Source organism: Taudactylus pleione, unplaced genomic scaffold, assembly GCF_031769625.1.
Source record: "Taudactylus pleione unplaced genomic scaffold, aTauple2 ptg000044l, whole genome shotgun sequence".
Taxonomy (NCBI): Eukaryota; Metazoa; Chordata; class Amphibia; order Anura; family Myobatrachidae; genus Taudactylus; species Taudactylus pleione.
The window spans coordinates 6677767-6694165 of NW_028284446.1; the positions used below are offsets into that span (position 1 = coordinate 6677767).

Here is a 16399-nt window from a genome sequence, read left to right on the forward strand (position 1 = left end):
AAACTGCCTCTTTAACCCCTTCAACTGCTGAGCCTATCATACCTTGTTTTTATGAAAAGAGCATCAGTTTGGTTTTCCCATGTGAGGAGAAATAACTAATCTACCCAAATTTAACTAAAAGCAAATGCGTATTTCTTTAACAAACCAAGAAAAAAAATGTGTGTTTCTTGCATAATGTTGCACCTTGGCAAAACCATGCAGCCCTGCAACTGGGGCATCTTTAAAATGTAAAGGCATTTAGATTTGGGAAGAGTGTGTCATAGCTAATATCTAAATTACAGTATAAAAATATAGCTGTCCAGTATTTGCCTTGCATCAAAAATACTACATGTAAATTGTACCCCTAGAAGTCCTAATGTTTCTGCTTTGCTCCTAACTCAGAATCAGCTTCTTACTCATCCAGCTGGTTTTCTTGCATTTCTGCAGTACAAGTTGATATTATCTGGTGATCAGAAAATAACTACTAAAGGCCACATCATTTGAATGAGAGGACAGTCCTCTTTTAAATAATTGCCCCTCAGTTTATTAAGGCCAGAATAGGGGGAATGCTCCACCATCACTGGACTTCCTAATGGTTTGTACATCGTAAGGATGTTCTCTAGTCATCACAAATGATCGCAATGGAATAAATAAAGGCACATCCACATGCCAAAATTACTGAGCTTTTGCATGATTACGACATCATAATCGTGCAATCGCTCAGTAATCATGCACTTTTATGTGGGAAACGAACAGGGATGCGCGCTCCCGCTGGTCATTTCCGACATCAATCATCAGGTGAACATGCCGGTCAATCTGTCGATAACGACAGATTGGGCATGTTCACAGATGATGGAGGGTGCTTACACTGAAGGACTGCTCGTTCAGTGTGGGCACAGCACAGACTATTAAACGACTGCACGATTACAATGTCAATCATGCTTTCGTTTTTTGGTCTGCTAATGGATGTGCGGCATAACTCATTCAAAAGAGGGTACCTCTGTCAGTGGGTGCCAAATGAGGGAAGATATAGCACTCAATACTTTCTCCCTTATTTCCTTGTTTGTAAAAATGTATGCAGCGTTTTCCTTTTAGAGGATGGGGCTTAATGACAATTTTGTTCTTGGAACAATTACATCAAGTCTCATGCAACTACAAGGGGGACATATAGGGAATTCCCACTGTCATGATTATGGCATGGATCACAAAATATTAGGCACCATGTAACCCTTGTGTTAATTAACTGTATTATTTGAATTACCAGCATTGTTACCTGCGAATGACCTTTGATGTGTACTGTTCAGCTGCAGGGTTAATTATTTGTCTGACATGATGCCATGTGAGGTGGAAGCTGGCAGACTTATGTATAGGTCATTAGGACTGGCAGCACATGATCCATCAAACAGATAATGGTGAAATTATGGGGTATTATACGTTCCAGGCTTGCGCCTTTCACCAACATGAGGTTGTCCTGGGCAGTGTCACCCTTCCATACCTAAGTGATAGCATGCTATGAACAAATGGTCATAAAACCTAATTAGCATCTGCACAAGCCCGTGAGCCAGAAGAAGGGGACAGCCCAGGCCGGCATAAAATACCATGCAGAACAACTTTGTAAACTTCTTGGGAACCAATTTCCCCACAAACTGTTTCATGTAAGGGAGACTGTTCTGTTAAATTTTTCCTTCTTGTTTATAAGAAAATGATTTGCCTAAGACTATCTTTGTATGTCATTATTATTGTTTGCATATATAATTTAAGCATTGTATCTTTCTCATATTAAACTTCATTTAATACGTTTGTCTCTTGATTCTTACGAGATGAGTGTAATCAATTCTGTAGACCAGGGGTGGGGAATCTTTTTTCTTCTGAGGGCCATTTTGATATATATATATTATTATTTGTGGGCCAGGTGCAGGCCACGCCCCCTCCGTGGGATGTCACATGGGGTTGGGCCACAATCTCCGATGATTCCAGCAATGCCCGAAGCTGGGCAGCGGTGTGACCATCTCATGCGTCCTAAGGACGTTCAAGGCGGCATTGCTGCATAGATTCTGGCTGCAGGGTGCCATTCTAGGAACCCTGCTAGCCAGATGAGGCTTGCAGAAAAAAGCTCAGAGGGCCAGACCAAATGATTCCAGGGGCCTTATACGGCCCCCGGGCCTGAGGTTCCCCATCCCTGCTGTAGACAATCAGGTGGTTGTTTTTTTTAACAACTGTTTCAGACACGCAAGACGCAGACTCAACTGAGTGATGATCTTGACAGAGATACGGACAGCAGCTAGAGATTGAGTGATGAAATCGGGCCCATCACACCCGCCTCCTTCCCACCCATATTCTTACCCCAGCAGTTCTGAAGACAAATCCCATTAGCAATGAAAAGGTTAAGCAAGATTGTGATTTGTAAAGAGGTTGACCATGTATATTTAGAGAATGAGAACTTAGAAGTGGATGCTGGTCATTTAGAAACTGAAAGCAGCAATATTACCATTAGACCTGTTCTATAAAAGAAAAACAAATCAGATGTAGTTTCTCACTCCTGTGCATTATCCTCAGTTTCATAAACTAGTAAATGGGTTTTAACAATTGTGTCATTTGCAGAGAACATGCAAGATCATCATTAATATAAACATAATGAAAAAATAAATACAATAGACTGAGGGTTTGCACTTCATGCCCAACTGTATATAGTATAGACTTTTTCTTTATTTTCTTTTTTAAGAATAAAGTATTATGCATAATGTTTAGGCAGCTGTTTTTCAAAATAAAAGGTTCTCTAATAAACCCTTCCACAACTTGGAGCACCATAGTAAAACGTTCACTGCCCTGAAATTTTTCTCCTTTATAATTTGTCGAATACCCCTTTTACACTTGCCATTAAACCTATGTTATTGCCATGTCAACCCGGGTCGCGGCTCAGTGTAAACAGGTCCCCGTCAAGTGATCTGGCAATCCAGGCACGATAAACAGGTGGCCCGGGTCATCCGACCCAGGTCCAGTTTGGAGAGTAGGAATAGCTGGCTCACCGGCACTTGGAGATTAAGTCATTTTCAAGTGCCAGAAGAGGAGAAGCCCCGGTAATAACCCGGGCAATAACCCGGGTCCAGACATTTAGTGTAAACGGGTTTCAAGCCGCTATGACGCGGCTTCAAACCAGTGTTCAGTAACCTATGCTGGACCCAAACATATGCTGTAAAAAGGGGTATAACTGGGCTCCTCATAGTAACTACTCAATGGGCTCAATTCAATAGCGCCGTGAAGGGGCTCCCGAAGCTATTCAATTCAGCGCTGTATTGTGGGTTCTCGCGGCCTTAACACGGTGTTTAGCCGAGAGAACCGGCATTCTCCGACTAAGCTGCCTGGCGCGATGCTGTTTCCGGAGATAAGGGCATTAAACAGCATTGCGCCTGGAATTTTATCTAATTTCTGCTCGCACCTCAGGAGGGATGCGAGAAGAAAACCTTAGCAGCGCGCTGAATTGAATAGCTCCGGGAGCTCCCTCCCGGCGCTATTCAATTCGCGTTGAATGGAATCAAGCCCATTATATCTGTGAGTATATTATCAAAGAGCAACAAAAAATATTTTCTTCTTTCTCTTTCTAGATTTCGGGACTTCCTGGATAACTTTCCCACATATAAAATCCAAAACTTTTATTCTCTCACCCCATATCACTTTAATAAATAAACCACAGGGGTAAAGGTTTTTTAGAGCAGACTCTTTTTCTTATATAGAAGTCAGTCAATTTAGGACTCGCTTGGTCGTCTCAGGGCAGGGTTGGTTTGTTCTTGTCAGCATAAGAAACATTGGGGAGAGGGTCAGAAATAAAGTAATGGAGCATACACACGGTCAGATTTGTCAGACTTGTCAGATTTGTCAGATGAACGATTGAATGATTAAACGATTTGACCAAAGTTTTGAACAATTTGAACGATTTTTGACTGCATTAAAATGAATGGAATCGTCCAAGTCTGACTGCAAACACATCAGATGTCAGATATCATTATCTGACCATCGGGAACGCGCATCGTTGATCGTCCATCGTTCAGGCATGTCAGATATGTACGATTTTCCTTCAGATATGAACGACTGAACGATTTTTAAATCGTTATCGTTCATATCTGAAGGAAAAATCTGACCGTGTGTATGCACCGTAAAGGTTACTGAACTCTACATTCCCTAGGGACAATATGGATATGTCTTACTCACTGGATTTTTAGAGGATAGCAAATGTTTCTAATCATTTTTCCCATTTGCTTTTTAGGGGGGAAGTTAAATTTCTCAGCTGGAAGGTTTGAGGATAAATAGTACAAAACATGTTGTGTTAAGTGGAATTTGTATTTAAAAACCGATACACAAACTTTTAGTGTTTATTGTAGCATCCTGAACCTGTCACAACCTGTACAGTTCCTTTTTCCTGTCTAGGGTGTTGACCTCTGCTCTGGTGCTTCTAGCACACTCATATGATGCAACAAACTGCTGAGATACAGACCAGAGTGTGCTAGAAGCACCAGAGCAGAGAGCAACATCCCAGGAGGGAAAGAGGAACGGCACGTGTTGTGACAGGTGCAGGGTGCTAGAACTGAACACTAAACACACACACACACTCCTGGGACAGCAATATTCATAAGAGCTACATGCCAGTGTTAATAGCAGTGTACAGCCATCAATATTTGGGTCATACTTCCTTCCCTTATAGGCATCCAATCAACAGCATCATTTTATTTTCATCTGGACAGCTAATATATAAACATGTTACACAAGCAACCGCAGCTCCCACTGACCATGTACACAGCAGCTTTCTGTTCTTTTACTAAGATACTGCTCATGCACAATATCTCAGTACAAAGCCAGTGTTGTGCCTTGCATCTACAAATGGGGGCATCTTCTGGGTACTGCATGCCCCAGTCACTACTAGTCATTGCAAATGTAAGCACTGGTTAAATATCACAAATAAGACACAATCGCGTTTTGACATGTGGTCTCATGGTCACTATCTTAGCACTAGGGAAGTAACCTTACTGAATGAAATTATATATACAAATAAAAATCCACTGTATTTCATAACACACTGCCAAGAAGTAGCAAGGTAACATATAATCTAGAATACCTTATCTGGGTGTGGTACTACAGAACAGAAACAGAAAGTAAAGGAATAAAAGAGATGGATGTTAAACACTATAGGGCAAATTCTACCCACTTCTGTAGGATTTGCGTTACCACAACAAATAAAACATAAGGGTAGAATGTAAAGTTACAACACAATAGGAAAATTGTTGGTAGTTACTGTATACCTTTCACCTGTCACTGTACTGCATATCAAATAGAGTGATGGTGAAACAGTTACAATTACATAACCTGCCTATGGCCAGAGATAAAACATTTAAAAAACCTAACAAAATCCTCTAGTATGTACTACCTGAAAAGTCAATGGTAAAGTTAAACCAGGCCAAATCTGAAAATGGGTGCAGAGAATTAACATTTTGGGGAGCGATTCAATTGTTTGAGCCAGAGGCCGTTAGTGCCGGGTGCCCGATGGTGCAATTCAATTATTGCCCTATTAGGGCACCAGCATTTCTGCTCGCCCTCTCCTGAGGAGGCGAGCAGAAATGTGTGAAGTCTGTAGTTCAGAGGACTTTAGGCGGGTTTAGCTACTATACATGGCGAAAACCTGTCAAATTGAACTGCTACTTTGGGCGTCCATTAATTACCTTGGTGCCCAAAACAATTGAATCACCCCCTTTACATTAAATTGGTTACAATTAAGTGCTCAAGAGCGTCAAATTTTCTCCTAGCTGTGAGGCTCTAAAATTTCTAGTTACAGCTCTGATTTAGAGGACTTAATACCAACATACAGTAAATGTGTAACCAAGCTGACATGTTCTTACAAAGCATTGCTAGCTATTGCCACCGTTTCCAGAGACATCTGAAACATGGACAACTAAATACTTCTTCCACAAACACGATACATAAGTAAAACTTTCCCAGCCAGGTGGTATTAATAATTAGCCGGTGGGAGCAGTATAAATTGGCTGAACAAAGATATGCGAGACTCTTGCAGATATTGCCCACTGACTGAGCACAGATATAATTGAGTTTAGCAATGCATGCTGAGACACAATGTACATCTGCAATCTCCTTCTGCCCACTCTACAATGCTCCTGCGGTCCAAACCCTGTCTCTTAAAAATGGGTATGGATCTCTGCTATTGTGCCTGTCACAGTAACATAAGCACAGCGCAACTCTGAATTTGTCTGTCAGCTGCCTGGAACATGATTTTTTACTACTTAGTAATGATATTCCACGCATTTTAAGCAAACCCTGTTATCCAAGCCGGACATTGGTTTTGTGATGTTATGAACAGATGGCACACTAGTAACAGATACATTTACAAGGAAAACTTAAAATCAGAGCTGCTTTGGCCAGGTCCCTCTCCCAAGTGCAAACTGGCTCCTGCCGTACACAACGGGTTAATGGTCACAGCCACAACAGATAATGGGTTAACACTGATGTGCTGCACTGTTGATAGCACCAAGAATTTGGTCCCGGAGCTATCCAAATCAGCGCGTTGTTTAGTCCGACTACTAGAAGCACTTTAAGCAGAACATGCTGGCAGGGGCGGATTGGGAATATAAAGTGGCCCTGGAAAATATTTTGAATGTGGCCCCATGTGCGTGCGCCGAAGGCGCGTGCCCGAAAAAGTAGGTGTGGCCACGTGGCAAGGGGTGTGGCCTTATGCGAAATTCCTGAAGGCCGCTCTCCCCATTTTTGTTATGCTGGGGGCATGCCCACCGCTACATTAGCTGATGGATATGCCCCCCATATGCAGGCACACACACAGACATACATACTGTCACACACAGATACTGTCACACACATACTATCACACGCATAAACATACATACTGTCACACAGACATACATACTGTCACACACATAGATACTGTCACACACAGATACTGTCACACACAAACACACAGGCACACACAAACACAGTCACACAGACATACATACTGTCACACACAGACATACATACTGTCACACACATATTGTACACATACATACTGTCACACACATAAACATACATACTGTCACACACATATGCAGTCACACATATACACAGACACATAGTCACACTTATACACATCTATATAGTCACACACACATACTGTCACACACATACTGTCATCCACAAATGCAGTCACACATACATACTGTCACCCACATATGCAGTCAAACATACATACTGTCACAAACATATTGTACACATAGATACTGTCACCCACATATGCAGTCACACATATACTCATACATATATACAGACAGTCACACTTATACACATCTATATAGTCACACACATACATACTGTCACAAACAAATGCAGTCACACATACATACTGTCACCCACATATGCAGTCACACACATACAGTCACACACACAGACATACAGTCACACACACAGACATACAGTCACACACACAGACATACAGTCACACACACAGACATACAGTCAGGTGCATAAATATTGGGACATTGACAGAATTTTCATATTTTGGCCTCTATTCACCACCACAATGGCTTTGAAATGAAACAAATAAGATGTGCTTTAACTGCAGACTTTCAGATTTCATTTGAGGGTAATTACATCCAAATCAGGTGAACGGTTTAGGAATTACAACGGTTTCTATATGTGCCTCCAACTTTTTAAGGGGCCAAAAGTAATGGGACAAACTAAAGCATCCTAAATCTAACTGTCACTTTTTAATACTTTGTTGCAAATCCTTTGCAGGCAATTACAGCCTGAAGTCTGGAACGCATAGACATCACCAGACGCTGGGTTTCATCCCTGGTGATGCTCTGCCAGGCCTCTACTGCAAATGTCTTCAGTTCCTGCTTGTTCTTGGGGCATTTTCCCTTCAGTTTTGTCTTCATCAAGTATTGAAATGCATGCTCAATCGGATTCAGGTCAGGGGATTGACTTGGCCATTGCATAACATTCCACTTTTTAGCCTTAAAAAACTCTTTGGTTGCTTTTGCAGTATGCTTCGGGTCATTGTCCATCTGCACTGTGAAGCGCCGTCCAATGAGTTCTGAAGCATTTGACTGAATATGAGCATATAATATTGCCCGAAACACTTCAGAATTCATTCTGCTACTTTTGTCAGTAGTCAAATCATCAATAAATACAAGGGAACCAGTTCCATTGTTAGCCATACATGCCCATGCCATGACACTACCACCACCATGCTTCACTGATGAGGTGGTATGTTTTGGATCATGAGCAGTTCCTTTCCTTCTCCATACTCTTCTCTTCCCATCACTCTGGTACAAGTTGATCTTTGTCTCATCTGTCCATAGGATGTTGTTCCAGAACTGTAATGGCTTTTTTAGATGTTGTTTGGCAAACTCTAATCTGGTCTTCCTGTTTTTGTGGCTCACCAATGGTTTACATCTTGTGGTGAACCCTCTATATTCACTCTTGTGAAGTCTTCTCTTGATTGTTGACTTTGACACATATACACCTACCTCCTGGAGAGTGTTCTTGATTTGGCCAACTGTTGTGAAGGGGTTTTTCTTCACCAGGGAAATAATTCTTCTCTCATCCACCACAGTTGTTTTCCGTGGTCTTTGGGGTCTTATGGTGTTGCTGAGCTCTCTGGTGCGTTCTTTCTTTTTAAGAAAGTTCCAAACAGTTGATTTGGCCACACCTAATGTTTTTGCTATCTCTCTGATGAGTTTGTTTTGATTTTTCAGCCTAATGATGGCTTGCTTCACTGATAGTGACAGCTCTTTGGATCTCATATTGAGAGTCGACAGCAACTGATTCCAAATGCAAATGTCACACCTAGAATCAACTCCAGACCTTTTACCTGCTTAATTGATAATGAAATAACGAGGGAATAGCCCACACCTGTCCATGAAATAGCTTTTGAGTTGATAGTCCCATTACTTTTGGCCCCTTAAAAAGTGGGAGGCACATATAGAAACCGTTGTAATTCCTACACCGTTCACCTGATTTGGATGTAATTACCCTCAAATTAAATCTGAAAGTCTGCAGTTAAAGCACATATTGGTTGTTTCATTTCAAAGCCATTGTGGTGGTGAATAGAGGCCAAAATATGAAACTTCTGTCAATGTCCCAATATTTATGCACCTGACTGTACATACTGTCACACAAATATGCAGTCACACATATACTCATACATATATACAGACACAGTCACGCATCTATATAGTCACACACATACACATACTGTCACTCACAAATGCAGTCACACACACATACTGTCACACACACATAGACATACATACTGTCACACACATATACTGTCACACAAACAAACATACATACTGTCACACACAAACATACATACTGTCACACAAACAAACATACATACTGTCACACACATAGATACTGTCACACAAATATGCAGTCACACATATACTCATACATATATACAGACACATAGTCACACTTATACACATCTATATAGTCACACACATACATACTGTCACCCAAAAATGCAGTCCCACACATTGTACACATACATACTGTCACACACATATATATACATACATATATACAGACACAGTCACATACATACTGTCACACACATATTGTACACATACATACTCATACATACATACATACAGACACACAGTCACATACACATACATACTGTCACACACATTTGCAATCACTCACATATACATACATACTGTCTGTCACACACGTCACAATTACACTTAGACAATACTATAGTGTCCCACTTACCTTACACTATATAGCTGCTGCTCCTCCTCTTCCTCTCAGTGCTCCCATCCATGCTGCTCCTGGCCCTGACTTCAGGCATTGCCGTGTAGCTCCGCCCCCTACTCTTGACTCCGCCTCCACCATTCTTCTCAATTAATTTCAGATCGCAGCTACAGCAGACTGGGGGGCCTTCAGAGAGAGGGGGGGGGGCACACAGGGGCACTTGAGCAGCCTCCCGACGTCTTGCTGCACCTGCTGGCCTTATGTTTACACAATGCACGAAGATGGGAGGAGGGCGGGGCGATGTACCGAACCTGTGCTGCTGCTGCTTAACTTACCTTTCCTGCCGGTCCTGGGGCCTCTCCACTTCTTACACGATCAGTGGCCCGGGCCTCTGCACTGCTGGTGGTGACAGTTCAAGAAAGAGACTAATAAGCTTTGGGCGGGTGACGTTTATAGGGGGCGGGGCCACAGGTGACAAGCGGCCCACCGGGAATCTTCCCGCTGTAGGTAAGGGCCAATCCGCCCCTGCATGCTGGTTCTCGAGACTTAAGCTGGGTGTTTAGTCGCAAGAACCAGCATTCTCCGACTAAAGTGCCGGCGTTGAAGCTGTTAGCGCTGCGCAAAGCAGGAAATCAGCCTCGCGGCCAGCATTTTAGTCGGATTTCTCCTAGTACCCTCAGGAGAGTTACAGAAAAAAATCCTTTAGCCGGCTTAACAAAGTGCTAAATTAAAGAGCTCCGGAAACCCCTTCCCGGCGCTATCAACAGCGTGCTGAATTGGTTTGGCCCCTTTGTATTTAAGCCCAGGCGCCACGTACCAGTATAGCAAATTACAAAGTGACCTTGGCTGCAGCTCCAGGCGTAGGAGGATATTATGACATTACTTCAAGTTGTGTGTGATGTATGTGTATATTCTGGAGACATTTCTTAGATGTATGTAACAGGATATAAATAACTATGGACAACTATAAGATAGTTGTGGGAACTAAAGACAGTTCTGAGTCATGGAGAACACCTAGGCAGCGAGGTAAAGGGTTTACACCCAATACTATTAACTCATTTAAGATGGCTAAACGCACACACACACACACACACACACACACACATGTCAGCCAACATTGTAGTAGGTATGGCCAATTCAGTGACGATTATGTCCAATTGAGAACCAATTATAAATTATCAGAATTGAATTGACAGAATAAAAATTTGTTGAGTCACTAGCCCTTGAAAAGCTGTGTATTGGCTGAATTACACTGTGCAGGTGTCAGCCCTGGTAAGCAAAAACTTCCATTTTAAGTTACTGAAATCCAAATTATTTTATAAATGGTCGTTCATAATCATGGAATGTGTACTACAATAGAAGCATAATTATTGTTAAAGAATATACTCTCTATTAAATAATCAGCTGATTTCTGATATTTATATTTTAAGATGTCAGAGTTTCCCTCCTTTACCTAATCAGTATACAGTGTTCTTCCCATGCTTTATTTCTCGGGGCGGTCCAGCCAGCAAAATCCCCCTGCCATCCGGTACTGTTAGCACAGTAAGGTGACGAGAGGATATCCATTTTGAATTGGCAGAAAGGCATTCATTATCACGGGTCAACACAGATGGGTGAGACATCTGTTGAGGACAGGAAATTTGGGTATCATCTGTACACAGATGCTATTGAAATCCGAAAAAGCTTAGCTTGCCAAGAAAAGAGCAGAGGACCTAGGACTGAGCCTTGTAGTTCTCAAACCGATAAGAGAAACAGAGATGAAGTGGACCCAGACAAACAAACTTTGAAAGAGCAATTGAATAAGTAGGATGAGAACCAGGATGGGGCAGTGTACTAAAGACCAAGAGATTGCATGGTGTTTGTATGGAGAGAGTGATCAAAAGCGTTAAAAGCAGCAGAGATCCAGGAAAATTGGAAGTGACTAATGACCTGTAGATAGATGTAGCACTGGTCAATTCATTGACCATCTTAGTCAGTACACATTCTGTGGAGTGATGGGAACGAAAGCCTTATTTAGGGGACGGTAAGCAAGCATCTCAAAAAGCTTGTAGGGACAAGCAAGCTCAATGATGGGACAGTAATTTGAGAAAGAGTTTCGGTCAGAATTTTGTATTTGTCATAGGAGTAATTAGGGCATGCTTGAATAATAATGGAAAGGTACCAACAGACAGATCTCCTACAAACATCTGATTCACAACAGTATAGACATGCAGCAATCCTCAAACATATCTATTTCCAATCACCCTGCAATTCTTAAATGTGCCCTATGGAAAGCATGCTCTGTGCATCCATCCATAACTTCTTCCTCTCAAACAACCTCAAGCTTTTGCCAATAACAGAAACATGGCTCTCACAAGCAGATACCTGTAGCCATTTCACATGCTGGTCTGCACTTCACCCACACCTCCAGGCTTGAAAGCAGTAAAGGAGGTGGGGGTTGGCTTACTCCTTTCCCAAGATTCACAGTTCTATTAAACACTCACATTCACATTTTTTGTAGTACATGCGATCAGGTTTTTTAACCCACTGTCTCTGTGTTGCCGTGATCTATCGTCCCCCTGGATCACACCAACAATTTATTGAACATTTCTTTAGCTGGCTCCCTCATTTCTTATACTCCGACATTTCCACAATCATCGTGGCCGATTTCAACTTCGCCATTGTCAGTCCACATTCTCCTTGTGCCTCCAAACTACTTTTTCTAACCTCATCTCTAAGGGGTTTATTTACTAAAGTGCGGGTTTTTAGAAGTGGAGATGTTGCCCATAGCAACCAATCAGATTCTACTTAACACAGGGCTCGTCAAATTGCGGGCGCCAGGTCGCCATGGCGACTAAGATTTTAGTCCTGGCGACCGGGATTTCCAAGCCATCCCCCCCACTGCAGAGAAGCTCCATTTGTCGGGCGCCCACTGAAATTTTACCAGCGGGCACCAGACTCCCTGCAGCTGCAGCCGGAGCTCACTCCTGAGCTCCTGCGTCAAGCTTCCCCACGGGCACTATGGGAGAGACGTCATGACAACCAATCAGCGCACTGCTGAAACACTCTGCCAGGTGCCGTCCACAGGGTGGAGCGCACGGAATCTATTCACAGTGAGGTGAGAGCTTGGGGGCAGCCCAGTATGTCCGTAATTGCTGGGCACGTCCCCAAGAGTGATGAAAAAAGGGCGCATCTTTAGGACATGTCCCTTTTTCGGGTGAGCGCACAAGTGCCCTTTTTTACGGTCTGGTGACCTGCCCCGCATTGGACCTAGAATGTACACTACACTGCCAAACAAACATAGATCTAATCTATCATCTCTGCTCAATTTCAACCCCAAACTCATTTTTAATACATTTAAATCTTTTCTGATCTCTTCCAGACCGAATCTACCACCAGTGTTTAAGATTTCTTCCTACTTCATCGACAAGATTGAAAAAAAATAAAATAAAAAATCCAGACATGAACTTGCTCAATTTCTTCCCTGAACGCTCTGGCACCTTCTTTACATTTGATCCCACAAATAAGAATGAAGTATCTACACCAGAAGTTCCCAAACGCGGTCCTCAAGGCTCCCTAATAGGTGTTATCCATGGTTGAGCACAGGTGACTTAATTAGTTCCTCGGTCAATTTGATTTAACCACCTGTGCTCAACCATGGATATTTCTAAAACCTGAACTGTTGGGGAGCCTTGAGGACCGCGTTTGGGAACCTCTGATCTACACTTTTCTCCTCTTCCTACTCAGCTACCTCTCTTGATCCTATACACTCACAAATCTTCCGCAGGGTGGAGTGCTCACCGCCGGTGAATAGATTCCGTGCGTATGTCTCCTACACTCATCGTAACCTTAACTCAGCTCTAGATTATTTCATACATATGCAAAAAAAAAAAAATATATGTTGCTTAAAAATACTATATATTAAATAAATATTATTCTTTAAATTCAATATCAAAATGAAAAGAGGCTGCCAGTAATAGAATATTGATTGCAAGGCCATTAGAAGTCTGTCTGCATACAGACTTTAAGAGATAGTGTAGCCAGGGACGTGACACACATGACCAATATGGAATACACTGTATTAAAACCTCCATTTCTCATTCAGAGGGTTAAAATCGATCTGGCGTTTTTCCCATGGACTTTACCTCGCTGCTCCATAAACTGCGAGGTTCAGTCTGACTGCGGGGACATCCCAACTAACTGAATAGCTCTGGAGCGGCAATTAGCCATTGGGTGAATCCTACGGCTAATTGAATACCCCCTTCTGAATATGTATTTGAACATTTTGCCATTTTACCCTGCAGCATCGGGAAAGCTAAGGCCAGGCTGCAGGTTGTAATAAAGGGAGACTGATGCAGATTTATTTGTGCACAGTGAGGACCAGGAGAGTAGCTCCCATTAGTGCCAGCCCTATAAGTTTAAGTACCAGCATGATGCGATGGGACTAGTCTCTACATGCCCTCCAATAAAAACATTTAAATGTATATTTAAAGAGCACACCCCATCCAGTGGGGAGGCTATAGCAGCAGCCCCAGAATACACCCCCCCCAACATCTACAGTCAGTAAAATACCATAGTTCATATGAACTGGAGTTCCAGCCTGAAAAAATCCACACTAGAGCCCTGAGGGATCGATGAGCAACAGCTAGGGAACGACTGCCCGGAGATCTGGTCACTCTGCCTCTGGAGCCCAAATTCAGCCAGAGCAGGTGATCATTCCCCCCAAGCAAAGTCCTGGAGGAAATTCTAGGGTGGAGATATGAACTCAGCATCCCACTCTCCTAGAGTTCCAGGAGCCTGGGAGTGACCAAGCAAGCCCTGGGCACAGAGGAGAGAACACTGTCAACAATGTTAAACTTCCCCAGGAAATGCACATGCACAGTGCATGAACTGCTTGGACTAGTTAAACAGACCAGGGTGGGATTATTGTGTATCAGAATTGTATAAAAGGAGGGCTCTTATGTGATCCTCTGAACATCTTTGAAAATGTGTAGATCTTCTCAACATCCATACTGTAATATTCTTAGTACCTTCAGCTAAGAATATTGTCTTTTAAATATGTTTTACTGAAGCAAATAAACATATTCCTGCTCTAAAGGGCGCCAGCATCTGTTTGTATCCTGTGACTACCATATAAGAGTACAACGCACATCAATTCTCTAGCTATCATGAAGTTGCACTTAGCATTTGAAAGCTGTGCCTGCTACCAAGCGCTGCACTGGTTCATAGTAAGCAGTCAGTGCTGAATTAGCCAACACCAAGCATGGGGTGTTGCAGTAGCATAAACTGGTCGATAATCTAGTCGACTAGACAATGTGTACCCAGCCCAACATCTTCAGCTGACATGTCACTGACGACGTACGGAAGCGTGCATCTTCTGCGAAATAGTGGGTACACACTAGACAATGTGCCCAATATGCCACTCTGATTCGCTGGATCGGACAACATATCGTCTAGTGTGTACCCAACATAATCAGAATAAGTTAATATCTCACAATTATTTATATCCAGAAAAATGTACTTTCATATCCTCGACTGACATTTTACTCAAATGCTATTAAAGTGCCAGCCAAACATACAAGCAGAAACTGCAGCCCTAAGTAGTGCAGCCACTTCCTCATACCACATCACCTGCCCAAACATGCCCAGCGATCCACCAAGTCTAAATGTACCCCCTTGCCATTCCATGTCACCACAATCATTACACTCTATATCAGGCTGAGGCAAACTATGGCTCCTCAGTGCCTGATGAACTACAAGTAACAACATGTCCTACAAAAGCTCGCTAGGATTAACAGACCCACGGCAGTTAGAGAGATACGGGCTCCTCCTGCTGCTCTAAAATGAGCACAACTTGATACCCGCCAGGGCCCTATACTCCCCCTTTAGCTATACAGGACGGGTCACAGCACACAGCTCTCACCATGGATGTCGTAGCTCCCTCTGCTTCCGGGACTGACGGCTCCTGAGCTCCCCGTCTCACAGAACGCGGGCACCGCCCCGCCACACCGGTCCTTTTTCGAAATACGTTTCCTATAAAAGGGGTATAACTCCCGGTGTATTTGTTTACAACTCTTTTTTTTCTCTAACACTTCCGGTCTGTGGAACCGTGTACCCAGATTTCCGCTCCTCCTCGCTGTCACTTCCTCCTTCCCGTCGCCATTTTAATTTTACACGAACGTCCGGTTATTTTACATCACTGGGTGTGACGCTAGTCACCATGGTAACGCGGGTACCTCGGGCGGTATGACGTCATGTCAGTGTCATAGCTGTCTTATGTTATCCAGCTGCCAGATTACTGAGAGTCTAGGTTCCATCCACTCCACTGTTTGAGTCACATATGTGGAATCCTGACGGGATCCCGCTATTGTCCGGGGATGGGGATGTCTTTATCTCCCTCTAGTGATCAGGCTTATGGAACGGTCATTATAGTAATCACTAGGAAGCAGCCCGTAGTACTATTCAAACTAATTCCTAGTGGTTACTATAAATATTAAAACCGCCACGGCCCAATGGCCAGAGGGAGCTTCTTGTACCCTTATTTGATTGTTGAGCACAATAGGGAAAGCTGTAGCTAACTAAGTGGGCATAATGATAGCTATATGGGGTATTGGTCCTGATTCAGCAAGGATTACAACTGCTAATGTGTACACAGACGCATACCTCCCAACGGGATGCAATCGGGAAA

The 16399-nt window shown here is 42.9% G+C and overlaps 1 protein-coding gene across 2 annotated transcripts in view; it reads right to left on the minus strand.

Annotated features, from left to right (window-relative positions):
* The window catches only part of SBNO2 (strawberry notch homolog 2), a 104541-nt gene extending 88681 nt beyond the window's left edge, over positions 1-15860 (minus strand). For both annotated transcript variants that reach the window (XM_088460358.1, XM_088460357.1), the window contains exon 1: positions 15635-15860. The gene's annotated coding sequence lies outside the window, so the exon portion shown is untranslated. The remainder of the gene's footprint in view (positions 1-15634) is intronic.
* Positions 15861-16399: the final 539 nt, after the last annotated feature.